Below are 22369 nucleotides of genomic sequence, written 5' to 3'. Positions count from 1 at the left end.
TCCAAACCACCCCATACCACAAACTTATAAACCAACCAGCTATATTATCGAAAGCTTCAACTTGAATGTAGTGGATGTTGAATAAGTTGAAGGGGGAGTTATCCTGATCATTAAACATTTGCCTATCTTGGGTCTAAAATATGAGTCCAGCGTCTTCTAAAAGAGAGAGAAGAAAGAAGACAAGTGGGGAAAGGACAAAGAAGTTTGGCTCTAGGTGGAAATGGAGATTAAAAACTACAGAGTAGTTTTTGGGTAAAGCACTTTCTTCTTTTCTTAGGCATGTAGGTGGTTCAGTGGATAAAGTGCTGGGCCTGGAGCCAGGAAGACCTGAACTCAAATCTAGCTTCAGACACTTATTAGTTGTGTGACAAGACTCTTGACCTCTGTTTGCCTCAATTTCTTCAACTGCAAAATGGGGATGGATCATAAGAGCACATTGCTGAGAGGATCAAATGAGACATCTGTAAAGAATCTAGCATAGTGCCTAGTACCTAGGAAGTGCTATAGAAATGTTTATTCCTTTCCCCTACTTCCCACCCTCCCAATTCAATGTTCCCTCCAACAAAGCATATCATAACTCTGCTATGTCTACTTACTCTGTCATTGTTTTCCATTCAGTTTACCACAAGTGGCCTACACAATGTGCTAGGGAAATTTTCTTGACATGTCAAGGCTAACAGTGGAGGACACAGGGCATTCAGCAATTACTCAGGGTGTTTTATCACACAACCAGCTCATTTAGTTTTTTTATCTATTCCCTTGATGATATTCTTTACTCCCCTCTTCTTCATAGAATGCCTTATGTTAGGTGTTGCAATCTGTTCCCACCCACCATGAACCTTTCCATTGTCATCTGAGTCAGGCACATTTTAAATTCTCCAGATACTGTGATGTTTTATGACTTAAAGTTATACAAAAACACTGGTAGAATGTTAATATTAAAAGAATGAGGCTTCATTCTTGGCAGAAGTTTGGGAATAAAACAGCTTTCCAATTTCCCAAAGGCATTCCAGAGCACCCCTCTACTTCTGCTGAATTTTGGACTCACCTCATTATCTATTTATAGAATATGATCAAAAACTAAGATGCTCAGAGACAAGGACTAGGGGCTGTCCCTCTGACTGCATGTCATAACCTAGTTATTCTTTATCCACATGGACTTTCCTGTTTGGATAATTAGGCTAAACATTTGAGTGGTTACAGATCACATCTAGAAGTCCACACAATATTCTAGGGCTTGTCTACAAGGCTATGTTGCCATCTGCCTTAACACCAGATACAGAGCTTCACTTTTTCTTTTGTTCCAGGCACCAGCAATCAAGTCATTCATTCATTCATTCACTCATTCATTCATTTATTCATCTGTTCCTAGTCAGAGCAAGATATACATTATGGCAACTCACTTCTCAACACTTGTGAGTACATTTTCCAGGTGCAATCCAGTCCCAGGCTCTAGGAAAGAATCATTGATTCCCTAAATAATAATGTTCATAGTAATTAAAAACCAAATCCCCAAACTCCCTAAAAGTAACATGCAGCTTGAAAGCACTTTAGCCCAGACTATCTGTAACAGCAAGGTAGTATATGTTGGGAAACACCATGCACTGTTATTAATGCTGCTGAATTTGAGAAAGTGGTGGTCCTGCTTGGAAACAATTTGGAGAAGGGAAAAAAAGGATAAACAGTTTGTTTGTTTTTTTTCCACGTGGCAGTTTTAGGGAACTAGGCCTCTTGCTGGGAATAATGCAAAGCTGGAGAGTGTCAGCCATTAACACCTGCCATCTGCTCTACCTCACCTCCTGACTGCTGGGATACTCCTGGCCACCCAGGGAACATGGTTCAGGAAATCTCTGCACACAGGTGTCCTTCCTTCTGTTCCAAATCATAGCCTTTCCTGTTGTCTTCAAGAGTAGCTAAAGGAGAAGGCTGGATGGAGGACTTTCAGTTATTTGGGTATTAATTTGGATTAGAATTCCTGAGTTAAAGAAAATCCATAATTGGTACTTATAAAATAAAGATGCCTTCTGCACTTCTTTGCTTTTTATTCTAATTTTAGGATTATACGGCAGCCTAAGCAACTTCCAGCCCAGCATAATAAATATCTTATTTACCACCTCACCTCACTGGCATTTCTGGTTGTGCTTGAACTGGGCTATTTTAAGGATTCAGAATTTAACTAGCTTCAGTAGTCTTCTCAACCATCAGAGATTAATAGCTCCATATATTAGTAATAATGATAACAGCTAACATTTGTATAGTGTCAAGTACTGTGCTAAGCCTTTTACAAATATTATCTCATTTGATCCTCTCAACAACCCTGGGATGTGGGTGCTAATATAACAGGCCCATTTTACAGATGAGAAACAGAAATTAAGTGTCTTTCTGTATTTGAACTCAGGTCTTCCTGTCTCCTGATCTGGCATTTTGTCCACCTGTGGTCTCAGATAGAAGGTACAGCCAAAATTCATCAGGAAAGGATAACTTTTTAAACCCAGAGAGGCGGTCCTTGGACAACAGATATACAGATAGGTCTTGCTAGAATTTATGCTCCTCTACTGGCAGGGCCTTAGATGATGACCTCAGATCACATCCATGCCACAGTGAGATAACAGAGGAGGGTTTTCATGGAAATAATTGGAATAAGGACAATGATAAAAATGATTTTAAAAAAAGCATGCAACAAAAATTTCGTAGCATCATAGACAGAATAAGAAGGGATATTAGAAATCACCTAGGTCAATTCCTTAATTTTACAGATAAGGAATGCAGGCCCCAAGAAACTAAAGGCATTGTCCATACTCACACTGGTTATAAATGGGAAAGCCAGAATTCAAACAGACATCCTCTGTCTCCCAACTCTGCAGTCATTCCACCATATATAAAACCTCACATTCATTTCTTTAAAATAAAATAAGCTCAGGGTTGAAAATTGCCATGTATCTAAGAAGCACACTCTTAAATGAGCAAAACTCAATACCTTTCTGTATGCATGTGTCGGGGTTGGGGTAGGATTTTCGGTTTGTATGCCCCTTAGACTCCAAAAGCTACCAGGGAATTAAATAACAGACCAGGAAGATGCATAAGGTTCAAAACACAGCATTTCAACAGCTCCTCTCTATATACATTGTTATTGTATCTTTAAAAATAAATCAAAGACACAGCTAGGTGGCACAGTGAATAGAGCACCAGCCCTGGAGTCAGAAGGACCTGAGTTCAAATCTGACCTCAGACACTTAACACAAAACTAGCTGTGTGACCTTGGGCAAGTCACTTAACCCCAAATGCCCCGCATTCCCCCCTCCAAAAAGCAAAATGAATGAATGAATGAGTAAATCAAAGAATTTCATTTTAACTTGTGATCTGAGAAGTCTATGAGAAGACATTTTAGCTATCATTCTGGAGCGCCTGTTAATTGTCATAGCTGGAGAGGACTACTTGAAAACAGAGATAAAAGACTAAGAGAATTTCTTTCCTGAGAGACTGAGTCTAATTCTTAAAGAGAAAACTAAGCCATGGAGATATTAGTTAGAGAATTATTGAGTAAATAATCGTCATTCTGAGAGAGCTGAGTTGTGGGGTTATGTTTCCAGAGTTGAGGAGAAGTTAAGAGTTGTTGCTGATTTGTTAGAAGTAACTCTGGAGGTGATGATACATTGTAAAAATATTTAGATATGTCTTTGTCTTGTCATAATGTTAATAAATTTCATAAACAATAATATTGACATTTATATGGTTACATTCTATAACACCATAAAGGAAAAGAAAGGGAGGTCTAATTTAAGGGTCACCTAAAGCAGGATATGGGGAAGTTATCGCTAAGATTGCTTCTGAATAGTACAAATTCTAAAGATCATAGGGACAACCCCCTTTAGTGGCATACATTCAAATAATCTTAAGCTTCAGAAGGGTTATTAGGTTTTGTTGAATGTTTACTAATCTCATTCTTTTAAAGCATGAATTCTGATGATGCCTATGAACTCTTTCTGTGAATAATTGAAGGAAATGCTAAATTTCAGTTACAGGTAAATGAAAATTAAAATGTAGGGTTTTTTTCCCCTTTCAAATTTATTAATATCCTAAAATCTATTCATAGTTTTTTTTGGCGGGGGACAGTAAGCCTCAGATTAAGAATTTATGTTTCACAGTAACTTACTTGCAACTTTATAAATACGAACTGACAGAGCCCTTTGTTAAACCAATTCAATTCTCCAATATTAAGAGACTACTACCAAGTGCCAGTCACTGTGCTAGCTGATAGGGATGCAAAGAAAGCTATGCCAATTGAACTCGACTGAGAGTGGACTTTAAAAAGGTGCAGGATAGGCAGAACCCAGAAAAAAGTTACGGCAACTTTGTTATTAAGAGAGCATTTAAAATCCAACCTTAATGTCAGTTCTGTTTTGTTTTTCTGTAGGAGGGTGTTGAGTAGATGAGCAGCACCCTTATAGAAACTGGCAAAGAGTGCAATCCTAAACTCATCCTCTATTCCCTACCGATCATTTCTTTTTTAGAGTCTGTCAGTGATGCATTTATCAGAACACAAGTATCTGCATCCCCAGTGCAGAATGCAGTGACTGAGCTTCACAATGTCACAAGTGACGAGTGATACCCACTGAGCCCTCAGCACACCAATCCTGCCGGGTATCCACTACTAAATGTGCTGGCAAGCTGATGCATTATTTACACCAAGGTATTCAGACACAGCATCGAGGACATAAAACATTCATCCACAAAGGGACCACTTTGTCGTTTTAAAATAATTATGTTTCTTTAAAGAAACCAACAAATTCCATTGTCTCCGAATTATTTATTGAGCCTAGTAGGCAAGTGAAATCTTTTTTTTTTTAAGTGAGGCAGCAAGATTTCATCAGACATGCTTAAATTAAAGATAAGCAATGGAATGATAAGGAGAGAAGAGTAAAAATGTGGGAGACTTCCCAGTATTTCAATGAAATGTCTTTAGAACAAGAGACTTCGTAGAGGTCTTAGTGTTCAAATTCTCTTGATCACACTTGACTTCAGAAACTCACAACTATGTGGCATATACTATAGTTATTTAGCCACTGGGATGGTATTAAACTTTGGACATGCAAAGTGTACACTGAAGAACCTGACAGCCAATATCTAGGTATGCTTTCAAACAATTTTTCAGACAAATGAAATGGAACATGCAATTCTCTGCAAGTGAAAGTCCCAAGGGTTTATTTGCACAAACAGGGTACTAAAATATGTTACCTAGTGCCATCTCAAAAGGCTTTTATGGAAAGTTAGCACATTGTATTAACTGTGTTTTTATCACATTAAATTTAATTAAGAATTTATCTACATGAAGCCGTAGTCATTCAATTCAACCAGTAGATGGGGCACATCCACATGGCAAGTCTTGGGCTATCAGCCTCTTTTTAATTCTGCATGATCTGAGGAAGAATCCTCTGATGATCTCGTAGACTTCTCTTCCTTTTAGCCCCCTACTGGAGAGCTTTAGAGAAGATAGGAGGACTACTCTCAAAATAAAACAAACATTTTAGGATCAAAGAGATGGCAGGATCATAATTTTAGGATCATAAAAAATGGAAGGAACCTTGGAGTGCATCTGAAGCCTCTAAAGGTACAGACAAGGAAACTGATGCACAAAAAGGTTAAGTGACTTGCCCCCAAGAGCATGAAGGTAGTAATATGTGACAGAGCTGGGAACTAAACTTAGTTCTCCTAGCTCCAAATGCTCTCTTCACCACACCACAAGGCTGTCCCATTCCTTCCCTAAATTCTAGAATTCTCTTCTTCCACACTTAGTAGACAAAACTCAAATCGTTTAGAGACAGGGGACTACCAGAGATGGGCATTGTAGACATCGTCAGACCTCATCACTCTGCCATTTGCTTGATTTTTTTCCATAAATTTTTCCCTTGTCTTATAGGGGATGATTCAATTCTAAGGCAAGGAAAATGCATCCAGAAATGACTATGATTTACAAACAAAAGGTATCAATGTAACTTATTTTTAAACCCTCAAATATGTTCATTAAAATAATAATGGTAAGGAGAGATGAAAGAAGGAATTTATGCCCTCCAAAAGACTGAATGACCTGTGTGCTGAACAGTCCTGAATTCTAGATTTCACAATTCTCTAGCAGGAGGCATGAAATGCCAACAAGCTGCATAACCCTGATGAGGTACTTTCCTTACAACTACCATGTGGACCCCAAAGCATCGTCAATTTCAATCTGGAAAGGACCTCAGAAGTCTGACCCAACCTCCTCATTTGCAAACTCAGGACCCCCCCCCCCCCAAACGAGTTTAGGTGACTTGCCCAAGGTCACAAAAATGTTAAGCAGCAGAATCAGGATTCCAACTCAAGTGCTCTAGCTTTAAATCCAGTATCCTTTCGACTGAACCGTGTGTGTATGTATATATGTATGTGTGTATGTATCTATGCATATGGATAAATTAAAGCTTGCTAGAAGCACTGATTTTTCACTATTCCAACAACAGAAACTGCCCTTGCAGGGACAAGGAAAGGGGTAAAACTCTAGGAGAATGTAATTAAAACTGTGACTACAAGTAAAAGACAGTCAAGACAAACAGCATTATGGAGAGCTCCATATAAAATTTTCATGATAACCCACCCTCAGCTGTAAGCAATTTCCTCTTAATCTCACACCTAACACCACCCCCCGCATTTTGTCAAGAACTCCTCTTTGGCCTTGGATGATGTGTCATCTACACATGTATATGTGTATATTGTGTACATGTACATGTATGTATACATACATATCTATATGTGTGTGTTCCCATATTCCCTCCACCCCCCCCCACGTGCTACAGTGGCAGGGACTGGACCTATAATTTCCTGGATGAAGAATCTACTACTCCCAATGGAAATAGAATCATTCTCTGTGATTTATAATTTAAAAGAGCTACCTAGGTACAGCACTGAGATGGCCAAGTGAGTTACCCAGGCTCACAAAGCCTGTATGTATTAGAAAAGACTTGAACCCAAGTCTAGCTGGTTCTGAGGATAGCTCTCTACCCACCACGCATTGCTGCCTCTTGTATATGCCGAACAATTTTAATTTAAAAGCCTACAAGCTTTCTGAGGGCCCAGGCTAGGCTGTTTGTGTTTTGTTTTGTCTTAGATCTTCCTATCTCCCATGCCTAGCACAGTGTCATTATATAACAGGTATCTTATAAACTTAGTTAAAATTGAAAGAGTGGTTTGTTAATCTAGCCATAATGAATTTTCTTCAGCAAATAATCTTGTTTCTTTTTAGCCCTATATACACATCAGTCATTCTCAGCGGAGGAAAATAACCAGGAACTTGTTTGATTTTTAGATTCAAGAAGAAACCTGGGTTTTGCCATCAAGGAGAAATTACTCTTCAACTCCCCTCACTTTTCCATGTCAAGTCACCTAAACAAAATCCTTTCCTGCTTAACATTCGAAGCTTAAGATGGGGACTGGGGAAGAGGGAAAAGAAGAAATTATCCACTATAGTCAAAACATTATTTTTTGTTTGCCTATTAAAAAATACAATTAGATAAACACTTACTAGCAGCTACTCTGGGGCAAAGTACTCTGTTAGTAGGGGAACAAAGGATACAATGGGAAACACTCCATGTCCTCAAGGAGGTTATACTCTTGGGGCTCAGGGGAGGGGATATATAACATGAACTCAAATAAATAAATGGAAGGTAATCTGAAGAGTGAAAAAACACTAACATCTAAGGAGACTGAGAAAGATGGCAAACAACATGAGGCTTAAGGAAGGCCAGGGATTCCAACATTTCAGACAGCTTGAACAAAGACATGAAAGTAGATGAAATTCTAAATTTGTGGAACAACCAACGAGTCAATTTGTCTGGAGTGGAGAGAACTAACGGGTTAACAGCTCTGCTTCATCTCTAGCTTTGGCAGACTGGTAAAATGATTTCCTAGTGTCCAATGGTTGCTGACAACAACCCAAAACCAACAGCAGTAGCAACAACAGTTGACATTTATATAGCACTTAGCTTTGCAAAATATCTTAAATTATCCTGATTGAGAAATTCCTCGTCAAAAGTACCCTAATGATCTTCTAATCTAACCACTCATTTGAAAGAATAGTAACTGAGGCCTACAAAGATTAAGTGGTTTGGTCTAAGGTCAAACTTAGTAAAAGGCCAAGAGAGAGGTAGGAATCTAATTCTTTTGCTAGCTGTTTTCCTGCTATACAGTTTCTAATAGTAAGAAAGAATAAATGAATGAGTGAATGAATGAAAAATATTTCTTAAGCACTTAGTATGTTCCAAGCATTGTGTGGAGAATACAAATACAGTATATTCATTTCATGTTTTATATTGACTTTAGCAAAATGTCGTTATGAGCAATATGAATACCCCTCATGTTGCTGGTTATAGTAGGGTTTTAAGACCAATGCAATCATTCATTTACTTAATCATTCAACAAGTACTGATTAGACACCTACTATACGGTCGATAATGTGGGAAATTCAAAGTACCTCATTTTCTTTTCTGGTAAATGACACACAAGGACCTCCCTTAAATAATAATAGCCTGCAGTCTATTCAGGGAGAGATGAGGTATATGCATGAAAAGTTCAGCAATGCGAGTCTTAATAATAATCAAGGACAATATAACACGTTGCAAGGCAGAGATAGATGGTGCCCAGTTCATCTGTCATACATTGGAAAGGTAGTATAAGTACTATGGAATGATGGGAGCAAAGTTCACCAGGGAATGAAATACACAAAAAAGCTTCCATGTGGAGGATTTTACCCAGGATTTTACACTCAAAGGATGCTTATGCTTTAAACAGTTAAGAGGCCAAGGAAGAAAACATTAGGGATAAATGGGCAGGAAGGGGTGTTGTAATGGTTGTAAGCTGTAGAGAGGCAGATTTCAGCTCCAGGCAAGAAGAAAAGGAATAAGCAGAGCTACTGAAAAATGGAATGGGTTACCCTGGTAGAAGAGGGAGGGAGCAGGTACAGTGGATATAAGAACCCTGGAGTCAGAGGGCCTAGGTTCAAATCTTGCCTCTGTCACTTAGGACCTGTGTGAGTTTGCAAGTTACTTAACCCTTGGGCCTCAGTTTCCTCATCTATAAAATGAGGGGTGCTTTCTGAAGTTCCTTCCAGCTCTAACTCTGTTATCCTAAAGTATGATCCTTAGTCACCGAAGGTCCTGGGCCTGTAATTGAGAGGTGTCAGACTAGATGGTCCCCGAGGTCCCTCTAACTGGAACCCTATGTGTGCCAAGTCTTTGAAGAGGAGAGATGGGTATGGTACTTTTAAGTAAAAGCAAGAATGCCAATCTCTATCACATATGCATGCAATGGGGAGGGGATCTACTTAATATTAATATATTCAAAGTTGTGTAAGAAACTTTGATAAAACAGCCATTCCTATTGCATCTGTTTTCTGTAGAGAGAGGTGACAGAAGTAGCACATATAAAGCGATCTGCAAATTGGCATCTCTTATAGGGTGAAGTTGAATTATCATATGTCATAATAACCAAGTAGACTGCACACGCCCCTGTGTTGGCTTGCATGGGCATTTTGCAGCTTGCAGATGAGCCTGGGTTTCTAGCACCGGCTCCCCAAAGATTAGTAAATCAGAGCACTATCTATCTCCGCAAACTTTCAAGCAGATGTTCTCCCTGTGCCTGCTCTCCCAGGTTCCAGATGGTTGCAGATACCGACTCCTTCCTCCTTCAGCCTCTCTCAGATCACACTTCAGGCATGTCAGCAACTCTGGCCAATACTGGCAGCTAAGAGACCCAGTTGCTTAAAGAGCCCTGTACAACACTATGGCACTGAATACATGTGTGTGAGAAGCCATCAACTCTGGGAACATATCACATCACCCACTGAATTTCACTCCCTGCATCTATTTGTGTAATGAAGCTGCTTTGCATGTTGACTTAAATCTTTCTACAACCAGTTAACCCACTGATTACCAGAACAGGCTCATATCATCACACACTAAAAAGGCTTTACTCTCCCCAGAACTGAGAATGGTGGATAATGGTTTAAACTCTCAGGAAGTGAAGCATGCATGCTTAATGATAGAGTTGTAGCAGCTCCCTATCTCCCACACTATTTACTTCAATATATGAAAGGAGCTGTGATTTGAATGGTGCAGACAGAGCTATAAAGAGCAATATTTTGCCTTGGGGCAAGCAGCATGGAATGTTGGGGGTAGGGGGAGACAGAAACCAAGTTCTTAGAGCTTCCTATTTTTAAATCATTCTGATTGTTTACTAGATGCTAAAGTTCAGCTGAAAAGAACCACAAGTGCACTTTGGCACAAAACTTCAGCTGCCCAGGTCTGGTTTTAGCTTGGCATGGATACAGATCAGAATTCTTCTTATCTTAGTCAAATAAGTTTCCTGAGTTTTTATGCTGGGGGGGTGTGAAATAAACACCAGCTGGTCATCTTCTGGCAATAAGCCTATTTGAACTTATCTGTGAAGTTCAGTGGATGGCAAATATACAGTCAAACTAGTTCCATAATCCAAATTCATCTTGGTAAGACTTGCTAGAATTTGGTTTCACTGGTACAGACTTTGAGAACCCAGGGTCACTTCCAAAGATATGAAGAATCAGTCAAAGGGGTGGGGAGCCTACAGCCTCAAGGCCACAAGCGGCCTTCTAGGTAATTGGGCCTTTTAACTTAGTTCAAATTTTACAAAACAAATTCTTTTATTTTGTTTCATGAATTTTGGATTCAGCCAAAGGGACACACTTGAGGTCCTTAAAGGGGCATGTGTAGCCTCAGGGTCAAAGCTTCTACTCTACAAAATCAGTCAGTAAAAAAATAAACATTTGCTACATGCCAGGCACTATGCTAAGTGTCTAGGAGAAGGTGGGATTAGAGCCCCTCTTGAATGAAGCCAGGGAAAAAGTGAGAGGAAAAGATGAGATGTGCCTACAGGTAATCTACTCCCATATCAGAAAAAGAGTTTAGTGTTTTCTGTAAAACTAAATAACAAGTTCCCTTGGAATCATCATCAGAATTATGGACATGAAAAGAGACAGCACTTGAGGATAGAAGATAAGCCTTAATTAAAGAGCTGGACAAAGTCACTTAACTTAATATGCTCTGCAATTGCACATTTTCTACCCACTTCCCTAAAGATGAGTTAGGAGACTGTTACAGTAAGTAGTCTAGATGAGAGGGTAAGAAGGTTTGAATGTGAGTTGTAGCACTATAGATTTAGGAAATGTTCTGGAGATGGAATTGAGACTTGAAACTAACTTGATGAGATTGAAATAAAAAGTAAGAGAGGGTTCTGAAGTCATATGTCTGGGTAACTAACAGGGGCAATCCAGAGAAGGAGAGAAGTTGGAAGAACAGGTTAAGAAAGATGAAGAAATTCAGGTGTGAGCATAAACTTTGGAATCACAAGATTTGAGTTCAAATTCTCTATCTATCCTTCGAGACCTGAATAACCTTGGACAAATTATTTAAATTTTCTGGGCCTCAGTTTCCTCGTCTGTAAATGAGGGTGTCAAATTAGTTGAATTCTAAGATCCTTTCCAGTTCTAGACATGTATATATACACACATATGAACTGATGGAACATCTTAGGGAAGATATCTAGCAGGAAGTTGGAAATAGGAGAATAGAGAGCAAGGGAAAACCTGGGGAAGTAAAATAATTTGGGAGTTATCCACACAAGGTATTACATAATAACTTGGAAGCCATCATGGTAGTAACTGAAGTCATAGAACACTGGGCTTGGAATCAGAAAGCCTTATCTTCATGAGTTCAAATCTGGCCTGAGACACTTATTACTTGTGTGACCCTGGACAAGTCACATAACTCTGTTTCAGTTTCCTTATTGGTAAAATGAGCTGGTTTAGAAGGAAATGGAAATAGTATCTTTGCCAAAAAAAAAAAAAAATCCCAAATGAGGTCACAAAAAGTCAAGCCATGGTTAAAAAGGACCAAAAAACTTCCTAATCCAGAGGCCAGTTCTCTTTATATTATTGATACTGTTTTCTGTAGTATCACAGAAGTCAACTTAAAATAAGGTATATATAAAAAGGAGGGGGATTTAGTAAGAGCCAGCTGCTGTGCTAAGATTTTGGAATACTGTATCAAAAACTACAGAAGCTAATGATGACAAAGGGAAAAGTCATAGGATTTAGCCATATTGGTGATTAGAGGTCCTAGAGAAAGCTTCAGTGACTGATAGGTATGGAAGAAAGTTTGCAAGGGGCTGAGGACTGAGAGGTGGATAAACTACTTTTTCTAGAAGTCTAGCAACAAATGGAGAAAGACAGCTTACAGAAGGAGCAGGCTTAATGGAAGATGTTGGTTGTTTATTTTTTAGGATAGATGCTTGAACATATTTGCAGCCTAAATGAAATGAGTCAATGGGGGGGGGGGTGGAGTTGAAGATAAGTGACATTGGTGACTTTAATCATCTTTTAACTCTACTATATTTGGATTCTCTATCCACAACATCTCACACATTGCTTTGTTCTCTCCGCATATAAGGTCACAGTGCCAGTTCACGTACTCATCACCTCTCCCCTTGACTATTGCAATAATCTCTGCCTCTTTGCCTCCAATCTCTCCCCCAATCCAACTCACCCTCTATGCAGCTGCCTGAGTGATATTTCTAAAGCACAAAACTGACCAAGTCACTGCCCCCACTCAAGAAGCTCCATTGCCTCCCTATTGCTTCTATGATAAAATAGAAGTTGCTCTGTTCAGCATTTAAACTTGGCTGAGCAATGTGGATCTACATTTCCACGTTTATTGTATATTGCTGCCCTTCATGAAATCTCTGTACCAGTCAAACTAGTGTGCTTGCTGTTACCCATACATGGAATTCCATCTACTTGTTTTTATGCCTGGAATGCTCCACTTCCTCCCCTTTGCTTCTTAGCTGTCATTGTTGTTGTTCAGTCGTTTGTTTTTTTTTTTCCAGTCGTGTCCGATTATTTGTGACCCCATTTGGGGTTTTCTCAGCAAAGATACTGAATGCTTTGCCATTTCCTTCTCCAGCTCATTTTACAGATGAGGAAACTGAGGCAAACAAGGTTAAGTGACTTCTCCAGGGTCACACAGCTAGCAAGTGTCTCAGGCTAGATTTGAACTCTGGAAAATGTCTTTTTGACTCCGGGCCTGGCACTCTATCCACTGTGACAGTTAGTTTCCTTCCAAACTCCTACATGAGATCCTTCCCTCTCCCTCTAGCTGCTAGTGCCCCCTCAGATTTACTCTGCATATATTTTATATTTATTTGTATGTAAATGTTATTTATATCCATTGTATTGTACGCTCCCTGAGGACAGGAATTGTTTGTTTTGCTTTTGTACCTTCACTATATAACAGACATATAAGTATCTACTGATTGTTTAAAGAAGGAGGATTTAGTAAGAACAGGTAAGAAGAGAAATGGAGTTGATGGGGAAAAGTATAATAATAGTTAGGTCTGGCAAGAGGAGAGCCACATATTTTCCCCCCACTTTTGGAGGGGAGAAGAAAGGGCAATTGGGGTTAAGTGACTCGCTCAAGGTCACACAGCTAGTACCCGTGTTTCCCTGATAATAAGACCTATCCCGAAAATAAGCCCTCCCCTTACTGTGTAAGATTCCTCTAAAATAAGCCCTCCCCCAAAAATAAGCCCTATTGAGATGCTACTGTAGTGAAGGTGATCCCCTGCGCTACATGCTACATTACAGTACCCTCTGTATGCACTGTCCCCCCCCCCGTGAAATGCACGCCGCGCTCCGAGCTGCATCCAATCAGAGCTGCAGCAGTGAGTGCGTCATCCTGTTCTTCCCCAGTGATTTGCTTACTGAATAAAGGTACATTTTTTTGTTCACATTTACCTGTTAATTAAAATTGCTGTCAATGTTCATTAAAATAAGCCCTCTGGTGTTTTTCTGTCCAAAAAAACTAATAAGACAGCGTTTTATTATCGGGGAAACATGGTAAGTGTTAAGTGTCTGATGCCGGATTTGAACTTGGGTCCTCCTGACTCCAGGCCGGCGCTCTATTCACTGTGCCACCTAGCCACCCCTGAACCACATCTTTTTGACAATGCAAGGAAGGGGGGGGGGCTGTGGCAGTGCATAAGAACACGGAGATTTGCAGAAGTTCAGGATACCTATGATCAATTTTCTCACTTGTTCTGTTCAATCTATTCTATGAATTTACTGCCTCTTTAAGTCAACCATCTCAAAAGCTGAAGCTCCTTCGTGCTAACTGGGTGGAAGGGGGATGAACGGCTATGATGGCATGCATGTGTGAGGTATGCTGAGTGTGCTTCCCCACATACACACCTGGTATAATTAATCCATATTATCATCACCTGTCCCTTCTCAGCTTGTAAGTGGGAAGGCCATGCGGCTGCTTTTTATGTCTCCTTCCATATTTTCTCCTAAGCTTTGTAATGTTCCCTTAGTGCTCTTAGAACAAATCCTCCTTTGCACACAAGAGCCCAGAAACAAAAATCTATTACCACATCTCCCTCATCTTGATACCTCGACATAGCAGTAACAGCAGCCATCAAACGAACAAGCATTTGTACACTTTCTTTTTGGGACCAGGTCCTATATTAAGCAGTAGGTATTCAAAGAAAGCCTCTGCCCCTGAAAAAAAAAAAAGCAAAAAAACCCTCGCTGTTTTCTAGCTCACAGTCTAGCATGTAAATAACCACATACAAATAAGATATATACAGGATAAATTTTAAGATGATCACTAGAAGGAAGGCACTAGAATTAAGAGGGATTGGGAAATTTGAGAAAACAGGAGGCTGAGAGGAATGAGAACTGCATTCCAGGTGTGGGGGAAAAAGAGAGTGTAAGACAAATAAACACAGCACACAGCGATGGCTGCTAGCACAGGTTCACTCTTGATCTGGTCAGAAAAGAAAGACACTAAAAAGGGGTTAATAATCTTACTTTATTCTAGTCTAGTTTTCGCAGAAGAGGATTGCTGATAATGGGGGGACAAATTCCTACAGCACTTCTAATCACCCTTCTCACAGGGGCCAGCGAGAAAAGGGAGGGGCCGGGGAGGCAACTACCCCTATGTCTCGATGGGGTCAGTTGAGACAGGTACTACTTGTTCATCCCCTAAATCCCCTCAAGCCTCGATGGGGGCCAGTTGAGGCAAACACAGATTCCTTCCAAGTCTTGATGGGGGCTGATCAAGGCACACACAGTGTCTGTGCACTCAACCCTAAGATTCCTCCTAAAGTTCCCCATTCACTGACCAATGTCCACCTGATTTATAGGGGCAACAGACAAGGAAGGCAAATTGCCAGCAATAGCCTCACCGTTTACAGCAGCCCATCCCTGTATCTCACTGTGCAGTCACAGTGGACGTTTATATTATTTATCATTATATGACGCTATGCCAGCACAGTGAAGATGCTTTGAACGATAACTGTGGGAACTCATATCTAATACCTGGGAACAAGATATTGTTATGGCTATGCATCTGGGAAACGGAACTCTAAGAAATAATAACAAAAATTCACTTTACACACACTAAAATCCACCTTACTTACACTAAAATTCACCTTACTTACAGAGAAGAAGGGGAGAGAGTCAGTGAAAAATGTATGGGTTAGGAGACAGAGTATCTAGTTCCAGGAACAGCAAGGAGGTCAGGGCCACTGGGTTCCAGAGTATTTGAGGCCAGGGTGGAGTAATCTTGAAGAAGACCAGGAAAGTAGGGAGGGGCAGGTTATTTAGCAGTCGTAGCTACAGTGGCAATGTGGCAGCAGGACTCATATTGTCTATATGCTATGTGTATTCCCTGTTAGAAATGGCCAGGGACACATTTTTTAATTTTTCTATGCCTCCTCAGTGCCTGGCCCATAGTAGGCACTTACTGAATGTTTGTTGACAGATTGAACCAAACAGGTCTCTTAAGGAGGCTCATTTAGCCATGACTGTAGTGGGCTAAATAGTTCATTAACTTTCACACTCTCTCCTTGTATGTACTTCATCTTTCCTGGTTTTGACAGGACTGGATCACTTCACACATACCACGTTCTTCAGAGAGGGAAGGATGCCACAGTGCACAGTGAAAACTATCGATTCCTGCCAACGCTCCTCCAAAAGTTTGGCACTGAATGAGGCTTTAGGCATTAGTCCTACCTAGGTTCTGTTCCTGTAAATCTTGTAAATAGACAGACATTCTCAATATCTAAAAATTCAGATAGTCTCTCAAATGTTCAGGTAGGATTATGTCACATTAATTTACCTCAGTATGCTCTGCTCAATAATGTCTTTTAAAAATGCTTTTTTTCCCTTATTACTAACACTTCCCCAAAATTCTCCTCTTCTGATGGAATCCTCCTTTGAAATAAGTGTGTTCAATTATTTTTCAGTTGTGATGAACTCTTTATGACCCCATTTGAGGTTTTCTTGGTAAAGATACTGGAGTGGCTTGCTATTTTCCTCTGCAGCTCATTTTACAGATGAGGAAACTGAGGTAAATAGGGTTAAGTGACTTTCCCAGGATCACACAGGTGGTAAGTGTCTGAGGTCAGATTTAAAATCAGGTCAGGAGTTCTATTCACAGAACCACCTAGAGACTATCCAAAATAAATCAATCCATTAATCACTCCTGAAAATATATGGTTCATTCCATATCTGTATTCTATCTCTCTTTACCAAAGGGCCCTGGGTATGCTTCACTGTCAGGAGAATGACATTTATGTGTAATATCATTTCCTGAAGTGGACTGGATCAAGAACTGTGCTTGGAGTTTAAATTCAACCCCTGACACTTATTGTATGATCCTAAGCAAGTCATTTAACCTCTATGTTCCCCTAAGCGACGTGTTTTCTTTGGTCATCGACCTCAGTTTCAATTACCTTTGGCCAGGAAAGCAAATCTGAAAATATAAGCATACCTGAGAAGTCTTAGGATTACTCTAATTGTCAGTGTGGCTCTGCCCTCATCTGTCTCTTTTTCCCAATTTTTTTTTTTAAGTGGGAGAAAATGTATAGCCTAGGAAGATGTATCAAGGAGAGGCAGGCTATTTATTCACACACTGTCCAGAGCAGGGGCAGGTGGTATTCCAATCTCTCAATGGCTGTCTGTATGGCAGGCAATGGGAGGGGGAATTGAAAGGAGGGGGTGGGTAGAAGAAAATCTCTTGGTCAAGTCAGTTTTGGGCTTTTCTGTGAAGGCTGCCAATTAAAGCCGACTGTCACGGTGGTTTGTGTGAAATGGCCACCTGCCCATTAGGAATTGGTCCGGGATTACAAGTTCATTCCATACACTCCACTAAACAGCTGTTGTAGGATAATGATTTTCAATCATTACGAACCTGGCTGGATTTGAACCAGCAACATAGAGGTAAAAGGGAAGATATCCTATTACCTAATCCCTAGAGACCCTTAAGCCTCCTTTGGGACCTTTCTCTCTACCTTGACCCATCACCTTCAATAAAACTCACATTCCTTTTCCTTTTTAGTCTGGACTCTTTTACAACTTTATTATTCATGTGGATGCCTAGAATCAAATGAGATTCTCCAAAAAGCAGATTTACCCACTCAGCAAAAAGAAAGAAAAAAGAAATAATCTCTGATATAGTAACATTCTCTCTTTTTTTTTTAAGCAATTGGGGTTAAGTAACTTGCTCAAGGTTACACAGCCAGTTGTTTCTGGGTGTGGTGCTAAGTATCTGAGCCCGGATTCGATCCTAGGTCATCCCGACTCTGGGGCCGGTGCTCTTAGTCACTGAGCCATCTGGCCACTCCTATAACAACATTCTTGATAAGCACAGGCAGGTTGAAACTTGAATGAAAATAATCTTATTCTCCTATCTCACAGGATAGAAGAAGTGCGAAGAAAAGATAGTAGATGAAACTGAGATTTTAGAACTTTCTAAAGATCCTCAGTAGAATAAAGACTGATATTGACTATGGACAGCAGTTACAAGACAGATGGTTTACAACAGAAATGACAGTATGATATTTGAGTCCTTGCTTTCATGGTCAGATCTGGCTAATGGGTGAGCCCTAAGTGGGTTGGATATAAGACATATGTGTGGGAATTTTCAGTCCCAAGAGCTCCAGTGATCTCAATTACAAGAAGAATTTGAAATGGTTCAAAACTTTTATATCCTCCTCACTCAAACAAAACTTGGGATTGTTTCTGCCACCCTCACCCTCAAAGAAAAAAAAAACAAACCAACCAGAACAATGCCATAAACTTATCTGGGGTATCAGCCTTTGACTCCTGCTGATTGATACCAGCATAGGAAAAGGTGAACTTTCAGCCAAATACTTCATTTTTACAGCATCTGAATCATGACCCTAAAGCAACAAAAGTTAACAGCACTTAGGTTTCTGAATATTCTTGGTCTATAATCCTGGACAAATGTTATCAGACCATTCTTGGCCTCATAAAAATTGCTTGCTTAATCTGCCCAATTCAAAATAAATTCTACAGGAATTTAGAAAACAGCTAAGTGCCATTCCCACAGATAAAGGTTTTTTTTTTTCCTTTTACATTAAAAACAAAACAAAAAGAATTTTCCTAATCCACCGTAAAAAAAAAAAATCTTCCCAAAAAATAATGGATATAAAAGAATACCAAACTAGAAAAATAATAGCTTAGATGTATGTAGTGTTTTATAATTTACAGAGTGTTTTCCTCATAACTACCTATTGTATCAGGCATTGAAAGCATTCCTACTTTATAAATGAGAACATTGAGGCTGAAATAAGTTAACAGATTTGGCCACAATCATATTAACTGTCAGATCCAGATCTGAATCAAAGTCTTCAGATTCAATGTTCCTTTTTCATCGTACTTTGCTTCCTTTCTGTTTGTGGAGTATTTTTTGGCGGGGAGAGGGGTCTGAACCTATGATTTCACTGGTATGGAAACTCTCTCCACCTGTGATTATTAGCAATTTGCTGTAACTTAACCTTGGGATAGTGACCTGTACTATCTGAGAGTACTGAGAGGTTATGTGACATTCCCATGGCCACAGAGCAAATATGTGCTACAGGCAGGATTGAATCCAGGGCTTTCTGATTCCAAGCCCAGCTTTCTAACCACTATGTAGCATTGCTTCTTCTTGAAATATTTTTTTAGGATTGGGGGGAGCAGGGAGAATGCTATGCATTACACATGAGAAGCTATCTGAATAGTTTGAGATGGTGCCATCACTACTACTATAATCAGCAATAACCTTAAAATACAAATAACAGTTCAATTTCAAACAAAACCTCTTTCAGAGGCTTTGACTCCAATAATTTTTTTAAAAATATTTCAAGATGCAGCATAGCAAATTAAAACGGAATTAGTTAAACTGAAGGTGGTCAGATTTCTAGTAAATTGATCACTTCTGGGATTACTCAATTATTATTATATGGGGAGGAGGCTTATTCATTTCAACCTCACAACTGTGGCACACCAGACTTTTCCTGAATCTCAAGGTGAAAGGGAAAAACAGCCTCATAAAAATCCATTCTCATGAAAGACTCTATAAAAAAGACAATCACTTTGTTTTTCTAGATTCTGAGTATTCAATTAAATTTAACAGGTTATTTACTGAACATCTATGACAGCATGAGGTTTGGCACCAGGCAAGTATCTTTTATTTTAGCATCTGATTTACTGAGAGGCATTCATTGGGCACCCTATGATGGATGATGGAAGGTAGGACCACCTTTCATATTTATGTTTTTTCCCAGAATGACCTTTTTCCAAATCCTGGTCATCTTCACAGTTCAGCAGTCTGTACTCAGTCCAATGGTAATAAGGGCATTTACATTGCTCAAGAATAACCACAATATACGCATATACAAATTGTCAGAGGCAGATTTGTAATTGCATGGGAATTCCCCTTCTGTCATCCACCTCCCTCCTCTACCTCTCATCCCCAAAGAATGTAAACTAATTTAAATACCAATCTAAGGTAGGGTTCACCAGATCTTGGATGCCCTAGCAATTTCATTCCAGTAGCAAGACTGCTCTGTGCTTCAGGACTTCCAAGATTTGTGCCTTCCTTGACAAGAGGCAGTGTGATGCAGGGGAGAGGTCTCTAGATGTCAAATTAGGAAGACCCGGGCTCATAACCCACCTTAGACAGTTATTAATTTTGTGACCTTGTAAAAGTCTGGATAAATGTAAAATGAGGGGGTTGTACCTGATGGCCTTTAAGAGCCATTCTAGCTCTCAATCTATGACTCTATGATTCAGAATCATAGAGTGGGGAGTGCTCATTCCCCACTCCAAACCCTCAGTTCTGGATTTATGAGGTTAGACTTAAGCACAGATATCTCTCTCTCCTACAGATTTCCCCAGTTTACTCTGTTTACGTGGACTTCAGACAAATGACTCATTCGGTATAGACTTTCTGACAGTAGACAAGATAAATCCTTTCTGTCTTCCTTTCCAAACCAATTCAAGCCCCAAAGCATTTTACATTGAAAAATTTTACTATGTAAAGTCCCACTTCAGGCTCTGTGACCCTAGGCAGGTCATTAAACCTCTTGGTGCTCCGGGCCTAAGGCCAAACACATAGTCTACAACCTTCTTGAGTAGACCCTGAAACAGATTAAAATGTATGTGGGAAATATTGAACAAAATAAATAAAAATACAACAGAATACAGACAATGTTAACACGTGGTTTGTTATGTCAAGATATGGCCCAAAAGGATACCAGAAGATCATTTGGTGTTCCTTCTACTTCAGTTTGACAACACTGATCTAAGCAACTAGTGAGTTTCACAGAAGGTGCAGATCTGTTTTAGTGGAGGGAAGTTCCTAACCAAGGAACGTTTTCCACTAATGAACATATAGGTCCAAAAAATACTCCAGGTGTGATCTGACCAAGAAAGAGTACAGCAGTACCAGCATCTCTGTAATTCTAGTCACTGCTTCTAATGATTCTCGGCCAAGAATTTATACCAGCCACATTGCCACCAATAGAAACGACAGTAAAAAGGCTCTTCTCTGACACCCCATTCTCCTGAATGGTAGCTCTTCTGCCAGACTACTAGTTCAGGAGGGGCTCAGGCCATTCTATCCTTCCCTAGTTACCAGTTTCCTTCTTTCTTACCAGTAGTTTTACCGCTGAATGGTCACTCCTCTTACCACCTTTCAGTTTGTCTTTATGTGTAGTCCTCCCCTATTAGAATGAAAGTCCCCTTGAGGGCAGGAATTGATTTGCTTGCTTGAATTTATATACAGTTATCCCTTCCACATAGCAACTTTCCCCATCCGAGTTTTAATATATCACATAAGAAATTACATGGGAATTTTGGGGGAGTTTTACGAAATTTGTAGATGACACACGACGGCCAGCAGATGACACAGAAAAAGTCTAGAAGCCCATAAATGCATAAAATATATGTATAGTATTGTACAATATCAACATACTTCATCTTTTAATACCATAAATATATACAATTTCTTCTTCTCTAATATGAAGGGAGGGCAAACAATTTTACACATATTTTTCAGATACCCCTAACCCCCATGATGTGGAAGGGAAAACTGTACTCAATATTTAGTATAGCTCCTGGAAGGTAATGAACACTTAATAAACGTTTTATCTCCCTACTATGTGTAAAACAGTGTATTGGAGGATACAGACTCACTCCCACACCCCAAAAAGGCCCTGCCTCAAAGGGGTTTTCATTTTATTGTGGTAATACATGTAAACAAATAAATACATATGTGATAATCTGAACATCTCCAGTGCCTAGCTGAACGCTTTGCACATAGTAGGTGCTTCATATACATTTGTTGTAATGAAACATTCTGACTTTTCTCACATGTTGTCAGTGTCCTGCTGAAACAGCTGAGAACATCCGCTAATATTCTAGTATTTAATTTAAAATGGTTCCATATGGTTTCTCGGATACTTTTAGACACAATCAAGAAGAAATCAACTCTAATTCAGGCTTTGCTCATTTTATAACACAGTCATTTGCAGAACATAAATAAGGCAAGTTCTGGGCATATCCTTCCAGCAATCTCTGGAGCAGACATCCAATTCCGCCATGTTGTGGGTAAACATCCATATTCTCCCATCATGGCATTAGCAGGGTAATAAAGTAGTGGGATCTCTCTTCTTTCAGAAAACTGTAAGAAACACTTATTCCCAGCTATGTGAGTGGCTTTTGCACACATCTGTTTCAGCGCTGTCCCCCAGAGATGTCTAAAATCTAATTAACCAATTAATTTGCAAATATATTCTAATTTATTCAAGGCAGATTTTCTTAGTGTTCAATTATCTGACAGTGAACCATATGCAGTACACAGGAGCAGGACTTCATTGATACACCAAAGGTTACAAAAACCAAGAAAAGAAATGCTCCTATATAGTGTGGTCAGCCTGACTTCATGAAGCCCCCATGGGAGGGGAA

General features: G+C 39.6%; 1 protein-coding gene across 1 annotated transcript in view; it reads right to left on the bottom strand.

The window, feature by feature from the left end:
- The window catches only part of EXT1 (exostosin glycosyltransferase 1), a 367673-nt gene that overhangs the window by 65439 nt on the left and 279865 nt on the right, over positions 1 to 22369 (bottom strand). The gene's annotated exons all lie outside the window — the stretch shown is intronic.

Source organism: Petaurus breviceps, unplaced genomic scaffold (assembly GCF_028583685.1).
Source record: "Petaurus breviceps papuanus isolate PSGF00001 unplaced genomic scaffold, PetGlider_PUasm1.0 98, whole genome shotgun sequence".
Taxonomy (NCBI): domain Eukaryota; kingdom Metazoa; phylum Chordata; class Mammalia; order Diprotodontia; family Petauridae; genus Petaurus; species Petaurus breviceps.
The sequence above is the reverse complement of the archived record's forward strand: the minus strand, read 5'-3'. Positions and strand labels throughout refer to the sequence as shown.